The sequence below is a fragment of the Aotus nancymaae genome, unplaced genomic scaffold (genome assembly GCF_030222135.1).
Source record: "Aotus nancymaae isolate 86718 unplaced genomic scaffold, 86718_ANA_hifiasm-v0.15.2.pri h1tg000108l, whole genome shotgun sequence".
In the NCBI taxonomy this organism is placed as follows: Eukaryota; Metazoa; Chordata; class Mammalia; order Primates; family Aotidae; genus Aotus; species Aotus nancymaae.
In genome coordinates this window covers 36,554,210-36,579,046 of record NW_026988523.1, presented here as the reverse complement: position 1 = coordinate 36,579,046, position 24,837 = coordinate 36,554,210, and the positions used below count along the sequence as shown (strand labels likewise).

At 44.7% G+C, this 24,837-nt stretch overlaps 1 pseudogene; it reads left to right on the top strand.

Moving 5' to 3' along the window:
- Nucleotides 1-135: 135 nt before the first annotated feature.
- LOC105715514 (large ribosomal subunit protein eL15-like) lies at nucleotides 136-24,177 on the top strand (annotated as a pseudogene).
- Nucleotides 24,178-24,837: the final 660 nt, after the last annotated feature.

The following is a 24,837-nucleotide window of genomic DNA, read 5'->3' as shown; positions in this document are numbered from 1 at the left end:
TAATCCAGGTGGAATTAAAAATTTATTCAAATAATATAAAATATAACTCTCATGGGTAACAAAGTTGTGTCCACTTTTCTGACACTTCCTTCCTACGATCACAAGGGAAAACCAATGGTAGTTTCCTCTCAACTCATGTATGACACTGAAACCCTTCTCCCTGGTGCTGTCTTCACTGTCTCCACGTCTCTGTCTGGAGCCCATAATGGCAAGGACTTTCTTCTCCGGCTCCCTGCGGCAGATGCAGGGACACTCCAGGCTCTCTTACCTTCCCTGCTAATGAAGCAGCTGTGGCACCTCCCCAGTAATGTGCCCTTAATGCAGCCAAGCCTGCCCTGGCTCAGGGTCCCCAGCCTCCTCATCACCAAAAGGCCATTTCCAGCCAAATACGCTGCATTTGTAAATCATAACAGAGCACTTTTCCTTTTGTTCCCCAAAGACATCAGAACCTGAACAGCCCACCCAGTGGTCAGGACCCAGCCAGCCCAGCCCCACCCAATGCCCTCCCTTCCCAGGGACCCCACCAGTCACTGAAGAGGAGGCAGATGAATCCCAGGAGCTGGGGGACCCAGCGAGAGGCTGGTCCCCAGAGCAGGACCCCACGGCAGGCCGCCCGCACCTGTTCAGCTGCAGAGGAAACAGCAGGAATGGGCAACGTAAGACAGGAAGAAAAGTTTGAGCCTAGGAGGCCTCACACAGTATTCCAGGACGGAGCTAGCAATGTTTGACCAGAAAAAAAAAGTCAAACTTTGTAAAATATTTGAAGAGGTTTATTCTGAGTCAAATGTGAGGACCATAACCCATCACACAGCCACAGAAGGTCCTGAAAACAATGCCCAAAGTGGTTGGATTACAGCTGGATTTTATACATTTTAGGGGAACAGAAGTTACAGGCAGACATCAATCAATACATGTGAGGTATATTGGTTCAGTACATTGGTTTGGTCCAGAAAGGTGAAACAACTCGAAGTGAGGGCTCACAGGTCATGGGTGGATTCAAAGATTTTTTCTGATTGACAATTGGTTGAAAGAGTTAGATTATTATCTGAAGACCTGGAAACAATAGAAAGGAGTATCTGGGTTAAGAAAAGGGGCTGTGGAGACCAAGGTTCTTATTATGTTGAGGAAATCTCATAGGTAGCCACCCTTAGAGATAATAGATGGCAAGTGTTTCCTATTCAGACCTATAAAAGGTACTAGACTCTCAGCTAATCTCTTCAGGATCAGCAAAACACCTGGAAAGGGAAGGGGGTTCTCTAGAGAATGTAAGTTTCCCAGCTACTCAGGAGGCTGAGGCAGGAGAATTGCCTGAACCCAGGAGGCGGAGGTTGCGGTGAGCCGAGATCGCGCCATTGCACTCCAGCCTGGGTAACAAGAGCGAAACTCCGTCTCAAAAAAAAAAAAAAAAAAGAGAATGTAAGTTTCCCCCATAAGGAACAGCATTACAAGGCCATTTCAAAATGCGTCAAAGAAATACTTTGGGATAAAATATTTTTATTTCTTTCAGGGCCTGCTATCTGTCATTTTGTTATGTTTCTTATCACTACAAAGAGTCAGTTTTGTCACCCTTAAGATCTCTGTTTTAAGGTTAATGCTCTGAATTCAGTTGTGCCTGAATTCCCAATGGAGAGGAGTACAGTGAGGCATATCTGAACCCCACTTCCCATCATGGCCTAAGCTAGTTTTTCAGGATTTTTTTGGAATCCCCTTGGCTGGGGGGTGGGGTCCATTCAGTCATTTGGTGGCTTAGAATTTTATTTTTGGCTCACACAAGTTAATTCTTGTTTGACCTCCTGAGAGGTCTCTTTTATGGGGAACTGCTTGCAATGGAAATCATTTCGTGAGAGTAGGGAGGAGAAGCATGGAGAGAGGGAACTGGTGACGTAGCATAGTCTGGAGACAGGAAGAGAGAGTCAGACAATACACACTCCAAGCTGGCAAAACACCGGGAACTGACAAAAAACATCCAGAAGACTGATCTGTTTTCCAGCACCCCTTCCATTCTGTACTGAGGCATGTCAGCCGAAAAGGAGGAGGCTGAGGCACAACGTATCATTGAAAGCCTTTACCTAAGACAAAGTGAGGACAGGGGCCTGAAAGACTCAGACCCAAGTAACCCTGGATGTGTGCCCTGTTCAGCCTTTGTTACAAGCAGCTTTTTAAAGGCAAAAGGGTCGACAGGGATGGGCTGATCCAAAGTTACTTGTCAGAAATTCTTCTTGGTTTACAGAAGTAACGTTGTTCAGTGATTGCTTATGCACCGTTTACCTATAAGGTATGAGTTATAGTGTCTGCTGTGGCATTGTTAGGTTAATTTATAGCTACTTGTACCAATAACAAGCAGTTTCAAGAGATGAATACACAGCTTAAGGTGGGGAGTGGGACGTGAATGGCATCTTATTTTAATATTTCTCCATGCCTGATAACGTAAAACGACTTGCATTCCTCAGATAAGAGTGTTTTTCCTTTCTCAGGCATATCAAATGCACTTTCACACATACCAACCACATGTCCTGTGTAAGAGTTTACTTTCATAACTTCCTGGTGCTGTTACAGGTAGTTAGAGAGGCATGAGCAGGGCAGGAGAGGGCTCTTGCCCCACCAGCCAGGAGTGTCAGGTGATGGTTCCACAATGATCACACTGCCTTTCTAAAAATAATATTTCAGCAGCCAGGGAGAGAAAATCTCCTGATGGTCCATACCTGTTAACATTAGAAGTGTTCATTGAATGCAGGCCCCAGGGAGAAGCAACTTTCTGGGCATGCTTGTTAAGAGACAAAAATGAGGGAAGGATAATATTCCAGGTCCAGTGCACCAAAAATAGGAAGAAAGCTTCAGATGTGCATGCATATAACTCCCTAAACACACTGCGTGTGCTCAGTTCCAAAGGGTAAGGAGAGCACCGCCCGTGCAGCAAGCCCACCCTAGGGGAACAGTCATGGGAAAGAGCCGAGCCTATAAAGTCCCAGTATCGAGGTTAAAGGCCCCTTTTGCGCTCCCTTTCTCCCTCTCGGACCTTCAGGTGCCCACCGGGTCTCTTCCAAGTGATTTTCCTTTCTTTCCTGTTCTAAAGCCTTTTTCAATAAACTTCCACTCCGACTCTGAAACTTGCCTCAGTCCCTTTTCCTGCTTTATGCCCCTCAGTCCAATTCTTTCTTCTGAGGAGGCAGGGACTGAAGTTGCTACCACTGCTAACTCCGGGTAACTGGGGTCTCTGCCACCACGAGCAGTGCTTGCTGGTAATGTTTTGGGGAATTAAAGGAAGACAGATCTGGATCTGCAGCAGCAGAGTGTGTGTGCAGCAGCGGGGAAGTGCCACACAGGAGAGAAATGTTGATCCGGATACGACAGAGTCTAGGAAGAATAAGAGGTCTGCAGGACTTAGTGACCCTGAGAACCTAAATCCCTGGAATTCAGAGAAATTCTGGGAAAGGCTCTGGATGTCTCTGTGATATGGGATGGGTGGTCACGTCTATTTTATTTGAAACCCAAACCATAAGAAGTGCCAGATGAGTACTAGGTTACACAAAGAATGTAATTACTGAATATTTGCTATATCCTGTGGCTTTATATGAATTATTTAAATTAATCCACAATATTCATTAAATCAATCCTCAAAATAACCCTGTTGTCTAAGCCTTAGATGCACCTTCTAGGTGATACAGCATCCTGGATGTCCAGAGAGATTAAATAACTCACTCAAGTACATACCTATGGTAAGAGGCAGGGTGCACACCTGTCAATGAAACCACATCCTCACAGCGTTAATAAGAATGACGTATGGGGTTCTGGACAGAAATGTAGTCACAATGAAGCATTACTCAGGTGCACTTTGATCCACTTCCTTGTAAGTGAAAGTCACTTAGCTTTAGATACCAACCATTTGCATTCTCTTTGTTCCTATAGATAGAATCGCTGTTGTTAGAATCATAAGGCTTTCATTAATAATTAAGACATTTTAAGATTCTGATACCCAGCCAACACCAACCAGTTTTAAGACTCCCAAAGAGGTTGGGTGCCATGGCTCACGCCTGTAATCCCAGCACTTCGGGAGGCCAAGGCGGGCAGATCTCTTGAGCTCGGGAGTTTAACACCAGCCTGTCCATCATGGCAAAACCCCATCTCTACTAAAAATACAAAAATTAGCCAGGCGTGTTGGAGGGCTCCTGTAATCCCAGCTCCTCAGGAGGCTGAGGCAGGAGAATCGCTTGAACCTGGGGAGCAGAAGTTGCAGTGAGTTGAGATCGCACCTCTGCACTCCAGCCTGGGCAAAGAGTGAAACTCTGTCTCAAAAAAAAAAAAACAGAGACAGTAAATCAGCATTAGAATGCAGTTTCTTCATCTCCGCATGCCATGACTTCACTCTGCACGCAGAGCAATCAATGATCCCCATGCCTCGGCCCATTCCAAACCCCTTAAAATCCCTACCCCCAAACTTTTCAGGTAGGTATATTTGAGATTTGCTCCTGTCTCCTCATTCTGCAGGCTTACAATTAAAACTCTTTCTCAGGATGCTCCCTGAATATCTGTTCTTCCTTCTCTCCTCCTCTAGACCCAACTGCCTATTTGCTGGTAAATAATACTAATACTAATACTAGTATTTAAATTAAAATATCTTAGAGAGAAAATTTCAGAAAATAACCAAATAATGGGTGGTTGCAATGGATTATTCAGCTGTTTATTGAAAATATGCCCCAACATGCACTTGGTTTGTCTCAGCAATGACTGGTGTCAACAAAAAGAGTCAAACTCAGTAAAGTATTTGAGGAGATTTACTTTGAGCCAAATATGAGTGACACAGCCCTTAGGAGCCCCTGAGAACATGTGCCCAAAGTGCTCAGGGTGCAGCTTCATTTTATGCATTTTAGGGAGACATGAGACATCAATCAAATACATTTAAGATATACATTGATTTGATTTTGAAAGGCAGGACAACTCAAAGCAGGGACCTCCAGGTTCTAGGCAGAGTCAACAATTTTCTGATTGGCAATGGGTTGAGAGTTACTGTCAATAGAAAGGAATGTCTGGGTTAGGATAACAGGTTGTGGAGACCAAAGTTTTATCATGCAGATGAAATTTCCAGGTAGCAGGCTTTGGAGAGAAGAGATTGTAAATGTTTCTTATCAGACTTAGGGTCTACAAAAATGCTGATCGGCTTTTTCTAAATTCCAAAACAGAGGAGGGCATTATGTGGCATGTCTGACCCTCACTTCTTGTCATGGCCTGAACTAGTCTTTGAGGTCAAATTTGGAGTGCTCTGGCCTAGAGAAAGAAGTCTATTCAGATGTTTTGGGGTGGTGTAACTGCCCAGTGGGTTCATCTTGCCCGCTGCCTACGCACAGCCGATTTATCAAGACAGGGGAATTGCACTGGCGAAAGAGTAATTCATACAGAGCCAGCTGTGCAAGAGACCGCAATTTTATTATTATTCAAATCAGTCTCCCTGAGCATTCGGGGATCAGAGTTTTAAGGATAATTTGGCGGGTATGGGCTCGGAAAGTGGGGAGTGCTGATTGGTTGGGTTGAAGATAAAATCATAAGGGGTCAAAGTGAGTTCTTGCTGCCTTCTGTTCCTGGGTGGGATCCCAGAACTGGTTGAGCCAGATTATCAGTCTGGGTGGTGTCATCTGCTGCATGGAAATGCAGGGTCTGCAAAATATCTCAAGCACTGATCTTAGGTTTTACAACAGTGACGTTATTCCCAGGAGCAATTTGGGGAGCTTCCGAGTCTTACAGCCAGAGGCTGCCTGGCCCCTAAACCATGATAAATAAACCTTGCAGCTAATTTGCTAGTCCTACAAAGGCAGACTGGTCTCCAGGCAAAACGGGGATTTTTGGGAAAGGGCTGCTATCCATTTTGTTTCAGAGTTTAAACTATAAACTGGATTCCTTCTCAAGGCTAATTTGGCCTATACCCAGGAATTAACAAAGACAGTTTACGGATTAGAAGGAAGATGGGGTAGGTTAGGTCTGATCTCTTTCACTGACATAATTTACTCAGTGATGATTTTTGCAAAGGCGGTTTCAGTGGAGGGCTTTGTATTTTATTTTTGGTTTACACTGAGAGAATAATTCGTTCCAGGTGTGTATAGAAAAAGGATTTAACCTTGCCCAAAGTGAAGTCTGGTTTTGCACTTGGCTGGGAGGTAATCTTTCATTCCTTGCAATGTCATGCCTGATAGGAATTACTCTGATTCACTGGAGGCCTTGGATCACTGGATCACCTAAAAATATGATTTAGGGTGGGTGCTGGCCACACCAGATAGACTTAGGATCGCTGGCCGTGCCAAAAGACCAATAATGTGATTTAGGGTGGAAACTCTGGTTCACTTGCTATCAGATGACTTCCAGAATGCCTGAAGTTAGCCATGTGGACAATTAATCATGCCTACATGATGGAGCCCAAATAATAACTCTAGACTCAGGTTGCTGTTGTGAAAAAAAAAAAAGCCAAACTTTGTAAAATATTTAGAGGGAGACATGTTACAGGCAAAGACTCAAATCAATACATGTAAGGTGTATCTTGGTTGGCCTGAATAGATGGGACATCTGAAAGTGGGGGAGCTTAGAGGTCATAGCTGGATTTCTGATTGGTGATTGGTTGCAAAAGTTAAGCCTTGCCTAAAGAGTTGAAGTCAGCAACAAAAAAATGCTTGAGTTAAGGTAAGGGTGGGTTGTGGAAGCCAAGATTCTTGCTATACAGATGAAACCTCTTAGTAGGCCTCGAAGATGGTAAATGCCACTTTTTGGACCTTAAAAGGTGTCAGACTCTTAGTTAAACCTTCCTGGATTGGAAAAGACCTAGAAAGGAAAGGAGATTCTCTACAAAATGCAAATTTCCCTCACAAGAGAGGACTTCGCAGGGCCATTTCAAAGAATGTACTGGGACAAAAGACTGATTTTCTTTACACCCTGCTATCTGTCACGTGAGGCTATACCAGAGTCAGGCTGGAATTTGGTATCTTATTGCTACAAAAAGTCTGTTTTGTCAGTTTTATGATCTCTGTTTTAATGAGAATGCTAGTCAGTTGTGTCAAAACACTAGAGGGAGGGTATATAATGAGACGTGTCCCACCTCCCTTCCCCTCAGAGTCTGACCGAGTTTTGCAGGTTTCCTTGGTCAAGCAAGGGTGAGAAGGGTCCATTCAGTCAGTTGGAGAGCTTAGAATACTGTTTTCGAATTACAGTGGCAAACTGCACATACTATTCTACATTCGTACCATCAAATGTGCCACACGCTACTGACACCCCTGGCTGATTTATTTTTACCTTCTTCAACAATAGTGTCACCCTCCCAAATGGAATGCACCTTCTCATCTTGACACCATTAAGCAAGCCATTCATTAAGCAAGCAGATCTTTTTTTTGAGACACAGTCTCACTCCGATAACCTAATTGGAAGTAAATCACTAATCAGCTAATGCAAAGGAACTGAAATCATAACAAACAGTCTCTCAGACCACAGCACAATCAAATTAGAACTCAAATTTAAGAAACTCACTCAAAATCACACAACTACATGGAAATTGAGCAACTTGCTCCTGGATGACCCCTGGGTAAAGAATGAAATTAAGGCAGGAATCAAGAAGTTATTTGAAACCAATGAGAACAAAGAGACAGTGTACCAATATCTCTGGGACACAGCTAAAGCAGAGTTAAGAGGAAAATTTATAGCACTAAATGCTCACATCAAAAAGCTAGGAAGGGCCAGGCATGGTGGCTCATGACTGTAATCCCAGCACTTTGGGATTGTCATTCTTTACAAAACTAGAAGAAACTATTTAAAATTCACATGGAGCCATAAAAGGCTCATATAGCCAAGACAATCCTAAGCAGAAAGAACAAAACTGGACACATCACACTACCAGACTTCAAACTATACTACAAGGCTACAATAACCAAAACAGCATGGTACTGGTACAAAAACAGACATACAGACCAATGGAACAGAATAGAAAACTGATAAATAAGACCCCACATCTACAGAATAGAGAACTAATAAATAAGACCACACATTAAATAGGGAAAGGATTCCCTATTTAATAAATGGTGCTGGGAGAACTAGCTAGCCATATGTAGAAAATTGAAATCTGTCAGGGAATGGGGTTGAGGGGAGGAAGAACATTAGCAAAAATAGCTAATGCATGCTGGGCCTAATACCTAGGTGATGTATGAGTTGACAGGTACAGCAAACCACCATGGCACACATTTACTTATGTAACTAACCTGCAGGTCCACATGTGCCCTGGAACTTAAAAAAGAAAGTATGTATTCTAATTTTATCAAAAGTCTTATCAAAAACGAAATATCAAATGTTATTCTCTCCCTTTCTGCATTTGTAAATGTATCACATGTTTTTTTTTTCGCTTTTTTATGTATTCATACATTAATAGATTTCCTATGATTGAACCTTTCCTAAAATCGGGATACACCTCAGTTGATGTATTATTTCTTTAATGTGCTATTGTTGGATAATATTTCTATTTGTGAATTTTCCATCATTATTTGTAAGTGGCATTCTCCTGTAGTTTTTATGCTTTATTTTATCAGTTTGGTACTTGTGTTTTGTTTATTAAGAATCTATTTATTAAGGATTTATCTTTATTTCTTGTAATAATTCAATAAAAATTTTCTATAGTAAAAAACATTCTTTTAAAGAAAAGAATTTTTGTTACTAAGTGTTGATTTAAATTATTTTTATTAAAATGTTACTTAAAGACCTACAAACATAAAACTATGTATAAATGTCTTATGCCTATAGGTTTTATATTATAAACCAAAAAATGTATATAATACAAATAAAAACAAAACAGTAAAACAAGGAACCAATGATTATTTAAACTAACATTCAAGACTACAATTGTAAGATAATGTGATGGGTGTTTTTGTTTTCTGAAACTAAATAATTGATTTGAGATTAAGATGAAAAACAAGCTTCACATCAGGTTCTATAACCTTTTAAAATAAACTTTAGTACAAAGAATGGTAATTTACATACATTTACTGTACAACACTCGATTAAAGTCTTTGTTCACTAGTTCAAGACAGTTAACCTTATTCTTAATCAAAAGGTTGCCAGGTAACAACTAATAGATCTGTAAAATTGGTTTGTTTTTTACCTGAAAAAAACTTACCTTTCATCATTATTGGTATCTCCAATCAATGCACATTATCTGCTTATTATTAAAATCATAGAACAAAAACGTTATTCCCTGGGTGTTTGCTACTATAGTGAGTATTTACTGAGTTCCTGCTAATGAACTATTTCAAGTGGATCACACAAAAATATAATCCCATACCTCTGCTTGAAAGTCAGATATGTTCCTGACAGCTATGGAGCTGGGACTTTCAGGTTTGACATGCCTGTTTTAGAGGTGCTGTAGGACAGAAGTGAGCCAACTTGCCAGGCACCAAGTCAGTAAATGATCAAGTCATCAACATTATCAAAGCTATTCATTTACCAAAAAGTCTGTCTTTTAACTATGAATAAAGCTTAAAGCAACTCATATTGTATAGAATGGTTTTAACAGCTTTTAAATATTTCTGTGTCATTTTAGTTGACAGGTTTTCATTGTTTCCTTCTAAAAGCACCTTAAGCACTTTGATTTTTCTCTACCCAGCTCCCTGCTAAGAGAAAGACAGACAAGTCAGTTCATAAGAAGCTAGAGTTGCTGATTCCTGAAAGTGGGAAATTGAGGATCAGAGGGAAGAGGAGACTGACAGGAAGAAGGTGGGATGAATGGCAGCCAGAGAAGAAGTCTGAAGCCAGAATCTTTTCTTCCCAAAGGTCTTATAATGTATCTGATTCAAATCATTCCAAACTTTATCAATAATTGATAGAAATAAATATTTTATAAATTTAGCAAATTGGTCATTCAGTGATTTGCTCATTCGTGAAATGGATTCTCTGGCAAACTGTCTTTCAACAAATTGGTTTTAGATGAATTGACCTTTGGGCAAATTAATGTGAGGCTTACAGCTTAATGGTAAGATATTTGGCTTTGGGGCCAAGCTGTCTGTGTTACAACCCTAACTCACTTTCTGACTGTGCAGGCTCTTGAACAGGGACTTAGCCTCTCAGTACCTTAGTGTCTTTATCCATGAAAATGGGAGTAACGGCCGGGCGTAGCGGCTCACGCCTGTAATCCAAGCACTTTGGAGGCCAAGGCGGGTGGATCACCTGAGGTCCGGAGTTCAAGACCAGCCTGACCAACATGGTGAAACCTCATCTTTAAAAAAAAAAAAAAAAAATTAAAAAAAATTTTTTTTAAATAAATAAAAATTAAAAAAAGAAAATGGGAGTAACTAAAATGCCTTCCTGCTTAGAGTTGTTGAACAAGACAATGAGTTAATACACTGACAGCACTTAGAGTGGTGCTGGCATTTGCAAGTGCTCAACGCAGCACTGAGTAAACTTTTTCTTGCATATCATTAGCCAGACTAGTGTTACATGCACACCTCAGCCCTAATACCAGGTAACTCTTCTTGACACCGGAACCAGTCAGGGTTCTATCAGTAAGAAAAGAAATGGCACTGGGGGAAGAAATCGATGGTATTGATTGCTGTGTCTTCTCCTCTCCTTACTTTTGATCTCCTTTTTGGGGACACTAGTTACCCATATATTTGATCTCCCTCATCAGTCCATAGTGTTAAAAGCAACAGAAAATGAACTAAGACACCCTCCTTCCTCTTGTCAGGATGTTACTCTTAACAGAACATCTGAAACTAGGTAATTTATGGAGAAGAGAAATTTATTTTCTTACAGATATGGAGGCTTAGAAGTCCAAGGTCAATGTGTTGCATGGAGTGAGAGCCTTCTTGCTGGTGGGGATCCTGTATCACGTCCTGAGGTGGCGCAGGCTATCACATGACGATTCTCGCTGCAGCAGCATCACTTGGCGAAGGACTTGCTATGAGAGTAAAGACAGGAAGGACATCCGGCTATGAAGCTGGGAGGATGCGGGGGCTTTAGATACCCTAGGGAGAAAGGGGAGTCTTAGTCTAAGGGGCCTGAGTGAGTGCGCTAGTGTACTTGCTCAGCTCTCTCTTCCTCTTGTAAAGCAATCAGTTCCACTCCCATAATCAACCATTAATCCATTAACCTATCATAAAAGAAAACTGTAGACAAATTACACGTAATAGAATTTAACTGAGCAAGGAACCATTGACAATTAGATAGCTCCCAGAACCAGAATAGGTACAGAGCTACTCTGGGGCTGTCAGATGGTCAGATAATATTTATGGACCAAAAGAGGAAAATGACAGACAGAGAATGTAAGTGAGGTATAGAAACAGCTGGATTGTTTATGCTGTTCACCTATCCTGTTCAAAGAAGCAGCTTAATGCCTACTTGTTTGAACACAGTTTGAGCAGTTGACCGTCTGTGATAGACCGAAACTCTGATCCACTAATCCATGAATGAACTAATTCATTCATCATGAGGGCAGAATTCTTATGACCCAATCACCTATTAAAGGTTCCAACATAAAACATGATTTTCAAAGGCTTAGGCAAGCAGAGGTTTATTTTTCTCCCACGAGAAGTCGAGAGAGAGTGCATCTGCTGGCGTTGGCTGAGCTGCTCAGCCTTGCGGTCGGTCGGGAATGCAGGCTCGCTCCATCTTGCTGCTCTGCTGTCCGTCCTGGGTACACAGACATTTATCCTCACACTTGTGGCCTCGGAGTCCCAAGATGGCCGTTCCCCTTATTTCATTGGTCAGAACTCCAACTTCAAGAAAGGCTGAGGATTTAACCTTCCAGACTCCACCATAGATAAATGCAAGGACACAGCAAGGACGGGGCATGAGTGTGGAGTGAGCGACCTAGCAGATGGGCCACCTGGTTATTAGTGTCTGTTTTTACTTGTATTACGGCCTCCCCTGTCGTCTTTATAGGTCTCTCCAACATAGTAAAATAATTCACAGATTAGTAGCGGATTTGGTAATTCATCGTTGAATTTCCAGTAGCTTTTTGTCTGTTTGTTTCTGTTTTGTTTTGCTTTGTGGCGTTTATATTAAATACATTTTCAAACCATGTTGTTAGGTACATATTAAGCTAAGATATTTCTCTTTGGCCCACTTAATGTTTTTTTAATCCCAAATTTTGTTTGGTCTGTAGTGACTAGCGCCACACTTACAATCTTTGCTGACATTTTTCTAGTCTGTCATTTTCTATCTCTTTCTTTTTCACAGTTCTTTGTCATCAGATAATGCATACGGCACACACTGGGTTTATCTAATCCAAGAGTCTTGGCCTTTTAGTAGAAGAATATAATGCATTCAAATGTATTTCAATTTCTTTCATGTATGGACCCACTCCTGGCCGCTTATTTAATGTTTTCTATTTAATATACTTTTTTTTTTTTTGCCTTTTGTTGGATTAATAGAGTTTTCTTCTATCTAAACTTCACCAGCAGTTTAGAAGTTCTACAATCTTATGCTTTTATCCTACTGGTTACTAAACTTAAATTTTTACTTTACCATTTACAGATAATCAGGTTTTTTTCTCTATCTGAACAACACAAGAACTTTGACATGTTTTTAGCCTTTGTTCTCAACCCATCCATATTGCAGTTATTGATATATAGATATAGGTAGATATGTAGATATAATCATATATATTAATTATCTACATTGAGCCATAAGTTTCACTTACTCTTTGATCATTGCTATATCTTGTTTCTTCCTTGTTCTAGGACATATCCAGAGGAAATGAAATCAGTATGTTGAAGAGATACCTGCCCTCCATGTTTACGGCAGCACCTTTCACAATAGCCAGGATTTAGAATCAACCCTTCATTCTGACATTTACGGGATCCCAGCATAATAGCCAGCTCCCTGCCCCGCCCCCTAAAGTGGAGACTGATGAACAACCTGGCGTTATTTAGATGTAAGAGGATGACCAAAGATCACCACGCAGGTGACAAAAACTGGCAGATTCGGGAACGATTCCACTTCCAGGGCTGAGTAGAAGGGCCGTGGGGTATGAAATTGAGCTAAGTACCTCCCGGAATAGCAGGAGGGCATTGGATGATATTCCAGATTGAAAACTCCAGAAATAGCCTTAAAAGCATTACCTAGAAACAGAGCAGTAACCATGGAAAAACTGACGGCAGAAATAATAACAGAAGTGGTTGCCTCTGGGGAGAGAAACTGGGACCAGCAGGGGACCAAGAATTTTCAGTATGTTTTTAAAAACCACATACATGTATAACTTTGAATATATCTATATAATACATTTAATATCTCTGATTACACATACATATATTTAAAAAGAAGAAATCAGACTGTAAGGCAGTAGCAAGGCTGTAAATGATGCTAAATGCCAGGCTTAGACATCTAGAATACATTCTGTGGATAACCAGAAATCACTGATTTTTTGAACAGGGGTTAGGCAGGATCAAAGGATGCTTTAGGTGGCTTGATCAATGCAGTCTGGCTTTTTGGGAGATACTCGAGCCACAGGACCAGACAGGAGACACTGTAACAATCCAGGCAAGAGATGAGGGACTGAGTGAGGGCAGTGATGGAGGCAGAGGTGACGGGATAGAGAAAGAGACGTTGCTGCCCCAGGATCAACGGGCAGTGGATTGGTTACGAGGGTAAAGGCAAGAAGGACATTCAGCTCTCAAGATGGGAAGGTGTGGGGCCTTTAGCAATTCTAGGCAGAAAGGGGAGGGTTAGTCTGAGGGGGCTGAGTGTGAGGGGCCTTCACGACCACCAATGGTTGGTAACGCAGCACAAGAGTTCAGGAGACATGGAAATTAGTGGGGAAGTGACCCAAAGGCAGGAACTGTTCATCATTAACAAACACTGAAGAATGTCCCCTGTTAGGAGCATACCCAGGGCCTGCGTCTGTCATGGGCTCTAGCTGTGGGGTCACACTGAGGCCATTTGGGCAGGCTCTTTCCTCCCCAACCCCATGCTCTCTGTCTCCATTCTCCAATTCTAACACCACATTTCCAGGCCCACGGCCTGAAGTTGACCAGAAGAGCCAGGACAATTCTGGCCCCTCCAGAGAAAGGCTCCAGGACCTTAGAACAGAACTCATTCCCAAGTAGGAGGTGACCGTCCTCTGTGGCCAGGACTCAGAGCTGCACCTTACACACATGGACCGCCACAAAGAATCGGGGTGAGGCTGAGCAGCAGGGGAGATGGGAACACTCCACCAGGTGACCTTCGGCTCAACTCAACAGTACTGACTGAGCAGAGATAAAGTACTCCATAGATGCACAGTCTCAGGAGAGTCACAGACGACCCATGGATGGATCACACCTCATTGAACTTTTTATGTCTTTTGCTTGTAGGGTTTCAAAAAAATTATAACATGATCTGCTAGTATGTCTTATTTATATGATATAATATCAAAAGAGAAAGCCTCACTGTTTTGTAAGAGACAACTGGAAACCATCTCTATTTTGCCAGTCTGGGTAGGCTGAGACTAACTATTCTGATGGGGAGGGGATCTCAAAGGTGGGTGATGGAAGGTCCTGTTCCTGGGTCACTGAACTGGGCCCCTGTGCCCATGGCAATGAGACAGGAGCCTGCCCTGGGCCAAGCTCCATGGGGTAAGAATGGGAGGGATCTGACCCATGGACACATGGGGGCACGTCACCTGTGAGGGGCGTGGGGCATCATTATGATCACCTTCTCATTTGACAGATGAGGAAACTGAGGTTGCAAAGAGATGAACTAGTAAACCCAAGGTGCAGAAAGTCAGTAACTGGCAGAGCCAGGCCTAGGGCCAGGTCCCTGGCCTCCCAAACCCGGGAGGTCTTTCCAAATCCAAGTCCTCTCTCAGTGAAGTGGGTCTCCCATGCCATGATGGCTTCAGACCTTGAGAAGCTAAACCAAGGGAGAGAGAGGCCAGTCCTGTCCCAGGCAGCATCTCACCTCCCTCACACCACCCCCAGGCACTGAGGCCTGTGGCTGCATCTCTGGAGCCTCTGGGCCCCCAGGCAGCCCTGAACCAACCACAGCCACCTCCCTTTGCACCCTGTGAGTCACAAGCAGGCCTGTGCTGCCTCGCACCCAGCCCAGCCCTACATATAAGCTGGCTTGAGAAGACTCAGCTGTTCTCACAGCCTGAGAAACAAGGTTCAGGCCTCTGCCAAGGCCCAGCTCCCAGCGGGGGGCTCCTGCCTGGCCTCAGTGTGTTGGTGACATTCATGCCCAACTACAGCAGACAGGCGCCTTTCCTTGGGCCTTCCTTTATTATGAGAGTTCCCTCAGGGTCCTTGGTTCCCAGCATCTCTCTTTTGTCCAGCAGGGAAGGACATGCCACATCATCCAGCACAACTTCCAAACCACCAGGGACTCAGGCCACAGCTGCTCCGCCCCCTAGGGAAGTGTATGGTCTCTGCAGACCCCACTTACAGCCCCCAGAATGTGCCCACAGACCTTTGAGGCCCCTCTCGATGGGGCACAGAGGGGAGGGAGAGCCCAGCAGGAGCTGTGCATTGGGGAAACAACTCCCCATTTGTGGGGGTCAGCCCATCCCTTACGGACCTCAGAAAGACACCAGTCAGCCTCCAGCCTGCCCACCTGCACCCAGTCCCTGAGTAAGACCCATCCCTGCCATCCTCTGTCAAACGTCTGCTGCCCCTTCCACATGCAGATCACGTGGCCCTGGGGAGCTGGCCCTAACCTGCCCCAGGCAAATTAGGTGCTCTGGACTCTCCCAGCACTCCTAGCAAGTTGTCAATCATCTGTGATGTAACCAGGTGCCCTGATTCTGCCCTCCCTGTGCTGATCTAAGACCAGGCCCCGTGAACAGGTGAGGTAGGGAGGCCCTCACAGTATATTAGTCAGCTCAAATCAGGCTGCCATGGCAAAGAACACACAACTGGGAAGCTTCAACCACATAAATTTATTTTCTCACACTTCTGGAAGCTTGAAGAACAAGGTTAAGGTGATGGCAGTGTGGGTTCTTCCGGAGCCCCTCTCCTCGGCTAACATACAGCAGTCCTCCCCGTGTCTTAGACTGGTCTTTGTGTGCACCTGCCTAAATTCCCAATCTCCTGTTCTTTTAAGGACACCAGGTGTATTGGATTAGAACCCACCCATTTGACCTCAGTTTACCTTCATCACATCTTTAAAGACCTCATTTCAAATACATTCAGAGGTACTGCGCTTAGGACTTCCATCCCCATTTGAATTCTGCAGGGACACAATTCAGCCCGTAACCCTGAGGCTCACACTGATGCAGGGTGGGCACCTGAGAGAGAGGGTCACGCTGCCCCACCCCAGTCCCAACCCTGCCTGTGAATATCCTGGGGGTGTCAGGAACACACAGGAACAAGACAAGCAGCTTCCATCTAAGCTCCAGGAGGCAGCCTGGATGGTTTGTTATGCAGCATGTATTTACTGAGCACACCTGAGCCTCTGGCACTGGAGGAGACTTCACCTCCTGCCCAGTCACCATCTGCTGCTGTCACTGAGCCCTTAGGTGGCTTCACAGAGAGGACAATCTCTCAGCCATCTTGCTTTCCAGGAGAAGCACGTCAGATGCAGGTTGAACTTCTCAAATGCAGTTATTTGCCCTCAGCAACAAAAAATGTGAGAGAGGGAAAAACATATCCATTTAAATGTGCAGTAATTCTACTCAGATCCCAAAGTGATTATGACATGGGAGCTGCAAACCCATGGGCGTCCCTGGTCCATCTCTCTGCTCTCACCTTCCTCTCAGGTGTGAACCTTCTGCGGCCTGATGGGCAGTGGTGAGCAGGTAGCAGTTTAACTGCTGGTTCTACAGGAGGAGAAATCCCTGGTTTCTAGTGTTTCCAATTTCCATGGTGTAAATATTCACACTCTGTCTAATTTCAACTACCAACATCATGGCTGCGAACACAGAGTTGGGAGGAGGTGCACAAAGCCAGCTCACAAGCCGGCTCCAGCTGGCTCCAGCACACACTGTCTGCAGGTGGATCTAATGTTTAAATATTCAGGACACATTTTTCATATAGCGTGGCTCCTCAACACCAGCCGACCGTTTCATCAGAAAGAAAACATGGCCTCTTCCAAAGCAGAAGGAGAAATTGCTGAGGCTTGGAGCACTGGTCTCCAGTAGAGCAGCATTAGGGGATTCACATGGGTAATTGTAACCGTAATTGATTTCTACCTCAGAACCCAGGTCTTCCCATCACCCACCAAAGCTAAGTCTGGGTTACTCCTCACCCAGCCTCCTCCTTCACGACGAGGCTGTCCCAGCCTAGACTCACATGGAGTCCCCACCGTCCACTTCCCCACAAGACTGTGTAGTCTGAGGGCACAGAAAGGCTTTTCCTTTGGGAGTCCAGCATGCTTGGAGGCAGGACTTGGAATCCAGCTGGACTTTGATTCATTCCTGCTTCTGCCGCTAAGCTCTATCATCCAGCAGCTCCTCAATGGCCTCATCTGGGAAATGGGATAATACCTCCTCTGCAGAGTTGCTGGGAGGGTCTAAATAGATAAAAGAAAGCCTCACGCACAGCGCAACACACAACAGGGCAACTCCTACTCCCTCCCTCCCCCGTTCTTCCCAGGAGAGACAGAGCTGAGCCATAGTTGGACAATGTCGCCACTTAGTGGCTGAGCTCAGAATTGCCCAAAAGACGAGCAGTTCCTGGGTTTGAGGAAAACAGGGAAGCACTTAGAGGTGTTGGGTTTCTGAGAGGCCATTTGGCATTAGGGAAAGTGACCAGACACTGGCACCCGGAAAACCAGGTTCAGGTCCCAGCCTTGCCAAATATTAGCTGTTTGACCCTAATCAAGATATGTAACTTCTCTAAGCTTCAGTTTACTCACATGTTTAAAATGGAGACAATAATTGTCATCTCATTAGATAAATGCTCAGAAAGTGCTTGTTGCCCTTATCTGGCTCCTAACTCTCTTCCGGCCCCTCTCCCCGTCCTGATAAACACCAGCTTCCTGGTTCCTGGCCTCCCCAGGGCCACAGCTTCTCATCCCTGTTTTCAGGAGCACTGATTAATTCCCCCAAGACACCTCTCAGAGGGAGAGTTTCAAAGCCCACCATCTTATTCTCATTACTTCAGGCTCAAAAACTTTACATTCTTACAAAATTCAATAATTCCTGATGACACACTCATGGTGACAAAATTAAGTCGAGACTATATATGAAGCAGAATGCCAAGTCCTTCATTTACAATAAAAGTCACCCCTCTCTGGGGACAGATACCATGTCAGAGAATTAGGACACCTCTTCCCATTAACAAAGTATCTTCCCAACCACAAGGGCTCTTCTGGACACAGACTACGAGATGGTCAGGGTGAGGGACTGTTTCCCCCACATTCAGGAACACCCTAAGACTCTGTGACCCCGGCTGGAAACACCTCCCTGGTGGGAGGATGCCTGTGACCCTCGTCCCGAGGACACATGCCCACCAGCCTCGCTTCCACACTGACCAGCGGCTTCCAAGTATCAAGCCCTCCCCAGATTGGCTGAAGCCTTAGTCAGTGGGCCTGGGAAAGCCTGGGCTTTAGAACTGCACAGAATTGGGTCTGAATCTCATTTTCCGTTTATTATCTAAGTGACACTGGACAGATTGCTGAACTTGCCTGAGCTGTGAGCTCATCACAATGTGGCACAAGCACCCACTTCAGAGAGTGTCTGCATTTAGTAAGTGAGGCCCTGTGCATGCCCAGTGAGCTCCCCTGCAGATGCTCGGCCTACGCTCCTATTTCATTCTGAACCCAACATCTAGGAGATCCTTCCTCCATTATGAAGGGGCTGACTTTACCACCAGACCACAGTCTAGGGCGCCCTCTTGTGGCTCTGCATTTTCCAATTTTCTTTCAAAATAAAATTATTGGCCAGCTAGGTGCTCACACCTGTAAACCCAGCACTTTAGGAGGCAGAGGTGGGAGGACTGCTTGAGGCCAGGAGTTCAAGCCTGGGAAACATAGCAAGACCCTGCCCTTACTAATATTTTTAACTTAAAAAAAAATCTCTCCTTGAGGATAGGAGACATTTGAGGAGAGATATCCCCACTAATTCCTCAGCCAACCCACTTTTGTATTTTAAAATATAAGCCACTGAAATCCATTTACAATGAAAGAAAAATGTAAATGTGCATCTCTAAGGCATGTTTCCCTCCGAAAACACAGTGGATTCTTCACTCGGCAGAAGGCAATCACATTAAACCTAAGCAAATGGATAAACAGAGTAAATTATATATTTGTATCTAAAAGACTGGAGTAAACAGGTCATTAAAGGGCAACTACTTCAATGAACATTAGGAAACGATGGGGTAACTGAAGATATGTTTTCCCAGGGTCACAGTCTCTAGGATGGAGTTCAAGTGCGTTGCATGATCCCACGCGCCTCACCAGCCAAACTACCGATCAGAGATAAGACCAGGCTAATAATGAGGCAGAGGCCCCTCCATCCTGTTGGCGACTTGTTTGGAGAGCACAGCCTTGTTGTTGCCAAGACCCTCACTCAGCACCAGCTCCATTGAGGAGTGGATGCTTTGTCTTCCACTGGCCTATGAAGACCATCAGACCCCACAAATGATGCTGGCAATTATTGCCAAAGTCCTCAAAAACTCCTTATAGGGGACATAGAAGAATCTGTTATATGCAGAGATGGCTCTCCCTGGGCTGAACCCTTCCACCTACTGAGATCTGCCCTGAGTCTCCTCATGACCTGGAGGGAGAGCTGGCCTCTGCCCATCACACCCATGTAAACACTCTGCTTTCTGTCCACCCCCCCTTTCCCCTGGACCTTCTGCCCAGGGAATGTGCAGAGGAAAGAAGGGAAGTCCACTGATCCCATTCTCTGCAGGGTGGGCAGATCCAGGAGGGCTCATTTATCAGAATCTAAGCAATCAAGCAGCAGCATCCCCACCCCAATCTGGAAAAAATATCTACCACTAATTGCTCTGCCTGGGTGTTCCTATATTTGGGCTTAAATTAGTTTTGACCTATCTCCTAAAGCTGTCGCCACCGAAAGCCAAAATCTGCTCTTCTAACATAATATGCGTGGGTGTCCAACAGGCCTTATGGGCCTCAGGCTTCTGTTTAGGTGTTTCCTGGCCTAGGGGTCCCCTGCCATGTATCAGAGAGTTGACATTTATTAAGCACTTACTATGTGCCAGGGGCTGAGGCTATGTACTTGATATGCACTCATGAATCCTCAAACCCCTGTATTAAGTAGAAATGATCATTATGTCCACCTTACCGGTGAGAGAGTGAGGCTTGGAGAATCAGTGATTTGTCCAAGGTCCCAGGCAGATAAGTAACAGTAAGGATTCAAACCCAGGTCAGTCTGGCCCCAAAGTGCTTGTTCTTGTCCTGCGCTTCCAATGCGATCTTGACTGCTTTATCATCGGGCCTGTACAAGAACATCTGCTCTAGGACAACCATTACTGAGCCTGCCCAGTAGCAAACAACAGACTCTCACTGTGTTTTTTTCGCTGAATACATGAACTTTTTCATACTTGGGGAGGACCAAATAGCATTGCCTTCAGCGGCTTTTACTTCACCCACTCTCATTCCCTTCTAAAGACGTTTGTGATGAATTTCTGACCCATCTGTGCCCTTAAAGTCTGCTCATGTCCAACAAAGCAGGCAAATGATAAGACCTGACGGACTTGGGTAGCACCTGTGTCTACAGATGGGAAATCCCTCTCTCCACTCCTAATGCTTGAGAACAAGTACACTTTGTGTCTAGATCTTGGTTCTAAAGCCAACCACGCCCCCAAAACAGAACTAGACCTCTTTGAAGAAATGGCTGATCGTTGATTCTAGGACTGAAACAAAATATATAATGTGAGCTCAGGGTGCCAGAACCAGAACGTAAGGAAGTGCTGACCACCACCACACAGGAGCCTGCTACAGAGCAGCCAATGGCCAAAACGGGAACTATTTGAGCCACAAAATAAAGCAGTATTGATTAATAACCCAAAGTATAAAATAAATGAGTTCCTACTAATGTCAACACATGATTGAATGAATCAATTAATGGAAGAGAAGAAACAATCTCCTGTGGAGAATTCCAAACCTACATGAAGATTGAAGGTCCCCCTGAACACTTAGCCACCAGAGGGCAGTAACAGACCTCCCTGCTGGGCAGCCCACAGGACGGGATGGTCTGTTCAGAGAGAAGCCAGGCTCTTTACGAAGAATTGTCCCAAAGGCATGAATGAGTGCACTGAGGTGCTAATAGGCATGCGGAAGGCCACGGGTCCCATCTAACCCAGGAACAAAAGAAACTGTGGTGAGTGCTTCTGGGACCCCCAGTACACTGAAGTCACGATGGGAGACAGATACTGCAGCACAGTGAAGAGGTGGAAAGAGCCCTGTTTGCTGTTTTGTTTTGTTCTTTGTTTTGTTTTGCCTTAAAAAAGGACAAGACCAGCCAGGCTTGGTGGCTCATGCCTGTAACCTTAGCACTTTGGGAGGCTGAGGCAGGCAGATCACAAGGTCAAGAGATCAAGACCATTCTGGCCAACATGGTGAAATCCCATCTCTACTAAAAATACAAAAATGAGCTGAGCGTGGTGGTGCTCACCTGTAGTCCCAGCTACTCGGGAGGCTGAGGCAGGAGAATCGCTTGAACCCAAGAGGCGGAGGTTGCAGTGAGCCTAGATCACACCACTGCACTCCAGCCTGGGCAACAGAGGAAGACTCTGTCTCAAAAAAAAAAAAAAAAAAAAAGACAAGACCTCTCACACCAGGTCCCTTAGAAGTCCCCAAGCTGCAGCCAAGCTCCTGCAGTGCCAGGCCTGCCTGCACACTTTGAGGCTTCCTAGGAGTTCAGCTCCAACTGTGGCTCTCATCTTTTTACTTTCTGGAGGGCAATTCTTCCGGAGCATGTTTTAGGGTATTTGAAGAGTTATTGCCAACGGGGTTTCAATGATGCTGATCAATTTCATGGGCATCTGCTCCATGCCACTGTCTGCTAGTGTCACGCCAGAGAAAAGAAACTCAGCTCTAATGACTTGAAAAACCTCAGCTCTAATGATTTGAAAAACCTCAGCCCTAATGAGGTTTTGCCAATTCCTACTTGCCACTCGCCTGTAGGAATTGGTGGTTAAAGTGGAATCTGGGCGACATCAGAGGCCTCTGTGTAGCCGACCTTGGAGTCCCTAATGCTAAATCCACACCAGTCAGCAGGTGCTTTCTGTGAGGTGGGATGCGTTCCATGGCCTTGTGTGGGGCATGTAATCTTGTCTTCCAGGAGATTGCTTTCAAATGTAATTTCTCAGGGTGGTAGAGATGACGCTGACCCGTATCCCCACTTATGCCCACTTGCCAAAGTCTAACAGCCCAGAAGAACAAGATCAGACACTTTGAAATGAAAGCAGTTCATGAAGGCCATCTTGAAGAGCCACTTAAAAGGTATCTGACAGTTTTCCTGTGAATGGAACCATTCCTGCTGGGAAGAAGCCCTGGTCCCCTTCATGTCTGTGTTACCTGGGGCCGACTGGGGCTTCCCCGGATCCAGGCAGACAAATATTTTACAATCAGAATCTGTGTGTTATATACATAGAGATACATAGATATGTACGGTATACACATACATATTGAAGGCTGCTGCTTATAGGAAACAATTTGGTAGGGGATGTCGGATGTGTGGGAAGAACAGAGCACGGGGATGGGGGATGCAGGGACCTGAAGGAAGTTGTCTTCTCTCCACACCGGTGTCTCCTGATTTGCTCTAAACCCCACCCAGGCTGAACACACCTGAGCGCGGTGAGCGCATCCACCCCACAGGCTCGCTCCTGCCAGCCCGGCCCACCCCAGCCAGGCTGAGGCCAAAGGGCATGAAACCCAGGGTCCACCCACAGTGTCTACTCTGGATCCAGTTACTCTGTCTTTCATTTTGTGGAAGCATTTTGCAACTTTCAGTTATAACACCAGGATGGTCTCCATCTCTTGACCTTGTGATCCGCCCACCTTGGCCTCCCAAAGTGCTGGGATTACAGGCGTAAGCCACCGTGCCCAGCCAACTCTTTCATTAATCTTAATAGAACTTTGTAGATGGTAATTGGACAGAAAACTTTTTTTAAAAAATTAAAGAATAAAAAAAAATGGGCTTGCTAGCAGTTTTAGATTTACAGAAAAACTGTGAAGTTTCTCAATTAAGATCTTACATTACTATGGTACATTCACCAGAATTAGTGAACCAATATTGATACATTACTATTAACTAAAGTTATACTTTATCCAGATGTCCTTAGTTTTAATCTAATGTCCTGTTTCTGTTCTAGGGTTCCATTCAGGATGCCACATTACATTTAGTCTCTCGAGGCTCCCTCAGCAGTGACAGTTTCTCAGACTTTCCTGTTTCTGATCACCTTGACAGTTTTGAGGAGTACTGGCCTGGTCCCTCAGAAGATGTTCCTCAGTTGGGATTTGTCTGATGTTTCTCTTCTGATTGGACTATGGTGTGGATTTTTTTAAGACAACAGAGAGGTAGCGCCGTTTTATCACATAATGTCAAGGGAACACACTAGATTTGATAAAATGTAGTCGTTTCTATTAATTGTAAAAATAAATAAATAAATAAAAGAGATTTTCCTTGAGGAGAGGGGCCATGAGAACCAAGAGCGAAGGGACCGTCTGGCGGCAGCCACCAGGTACCTCCAGGAGCTATGGAGAAAGCAGCAGTTTGATGTCATGCGCTTTCTTCTGAGGGTCCGCTGCGGGCAGTACCGCCAGCTCTCTGCTCTCCACAGGGCTCCCCGCCCCACCCGGCCTGATAAAGCCGCCAACTGGGCTACAAGGCCAAGCAAGGTTATGTCATATATAGGATTCGTGTTTGCCGTAGCGGCTGAAAACACCCAGTTCCTAAGGGCACAATTATGGCAATCCTGACCATCATGGTGTTAACCAGCTGGAGTTTGCTCGAAGCCTTCAGTCCATTGCAGAGGAGTGAGCTGGATGCCACTGTGGGGCTCTAAGGGTCCTGAATTCTTAGTGGGTTGGTGAAGATTCCACATACAAATTTTTGAGTTTATTCTCATTGATCCACTCCAGAAAGCTATCAGAAGACATCCTGACACCCAGCAGATCACCAAACCAGTCCACAAGCACGGGGAGATGTGTGGGCTGACATCTGCAGGCCTAAAGAGCCGTGGCCTTGGAAAGGGCCATAACTTCCACCACGCTATTGGTGCCTCTCGCCGGGCAGCCTGGAGAAGGCGCAATACTCTCCAGCTTCACCGTTACCACTAATGAGTAAAAACTGTAAAATTCATACGTAGTAAACAATTTAGGAGAGTCAGAAAAAAAAAAGAGTGAAGGGAAAATTTTATTGCAGCGAGTGAACATGTGCCTGATTTTTTTTTTTTAAAGACAGGGTCTCGCTCTGTCGCCCAAGCTGGAGTGTAGTGATGCAATCTTGGCCCACTGCAGTCTCAACTTCCCAGGTTCAAGCAATCCTCCCACCTCAGCCCCTTAAGTAGCTGGGACCACAGTTGTGTGCCACTATACCTGGCTAATTTTTTGGTATTTTTGTAGAGACAGGGTTTCACCATGTTGCCCAGGCAGGTCTTGAACTCCTGAGTTCAAGCAGTCCACCTGCCTCTACTTCCCAAATTGCTAGGATTACAGGCATGAGCCACCGCACCTGGACCGCGTTAGAATTTTATAATCATATGTGTATTACATGATTTTTGTCATTAGGAGTTATCAGCCAGAGATACCCGGCACAATTTGTTTTCTTTGTGTCATTAATTTTTTGAGAATTAAACTAATAAATGTTAGATTACTTTTTAAATGACTATTCTTTGTTGCGGTGTGTTCAGGTCCATGCTATTACTAACCTCCCTGGGCTTGGAAGACATCCGAGGAACAGAGAGATTAGCTGATTTACCCAAGGTCATACAGCCAGGG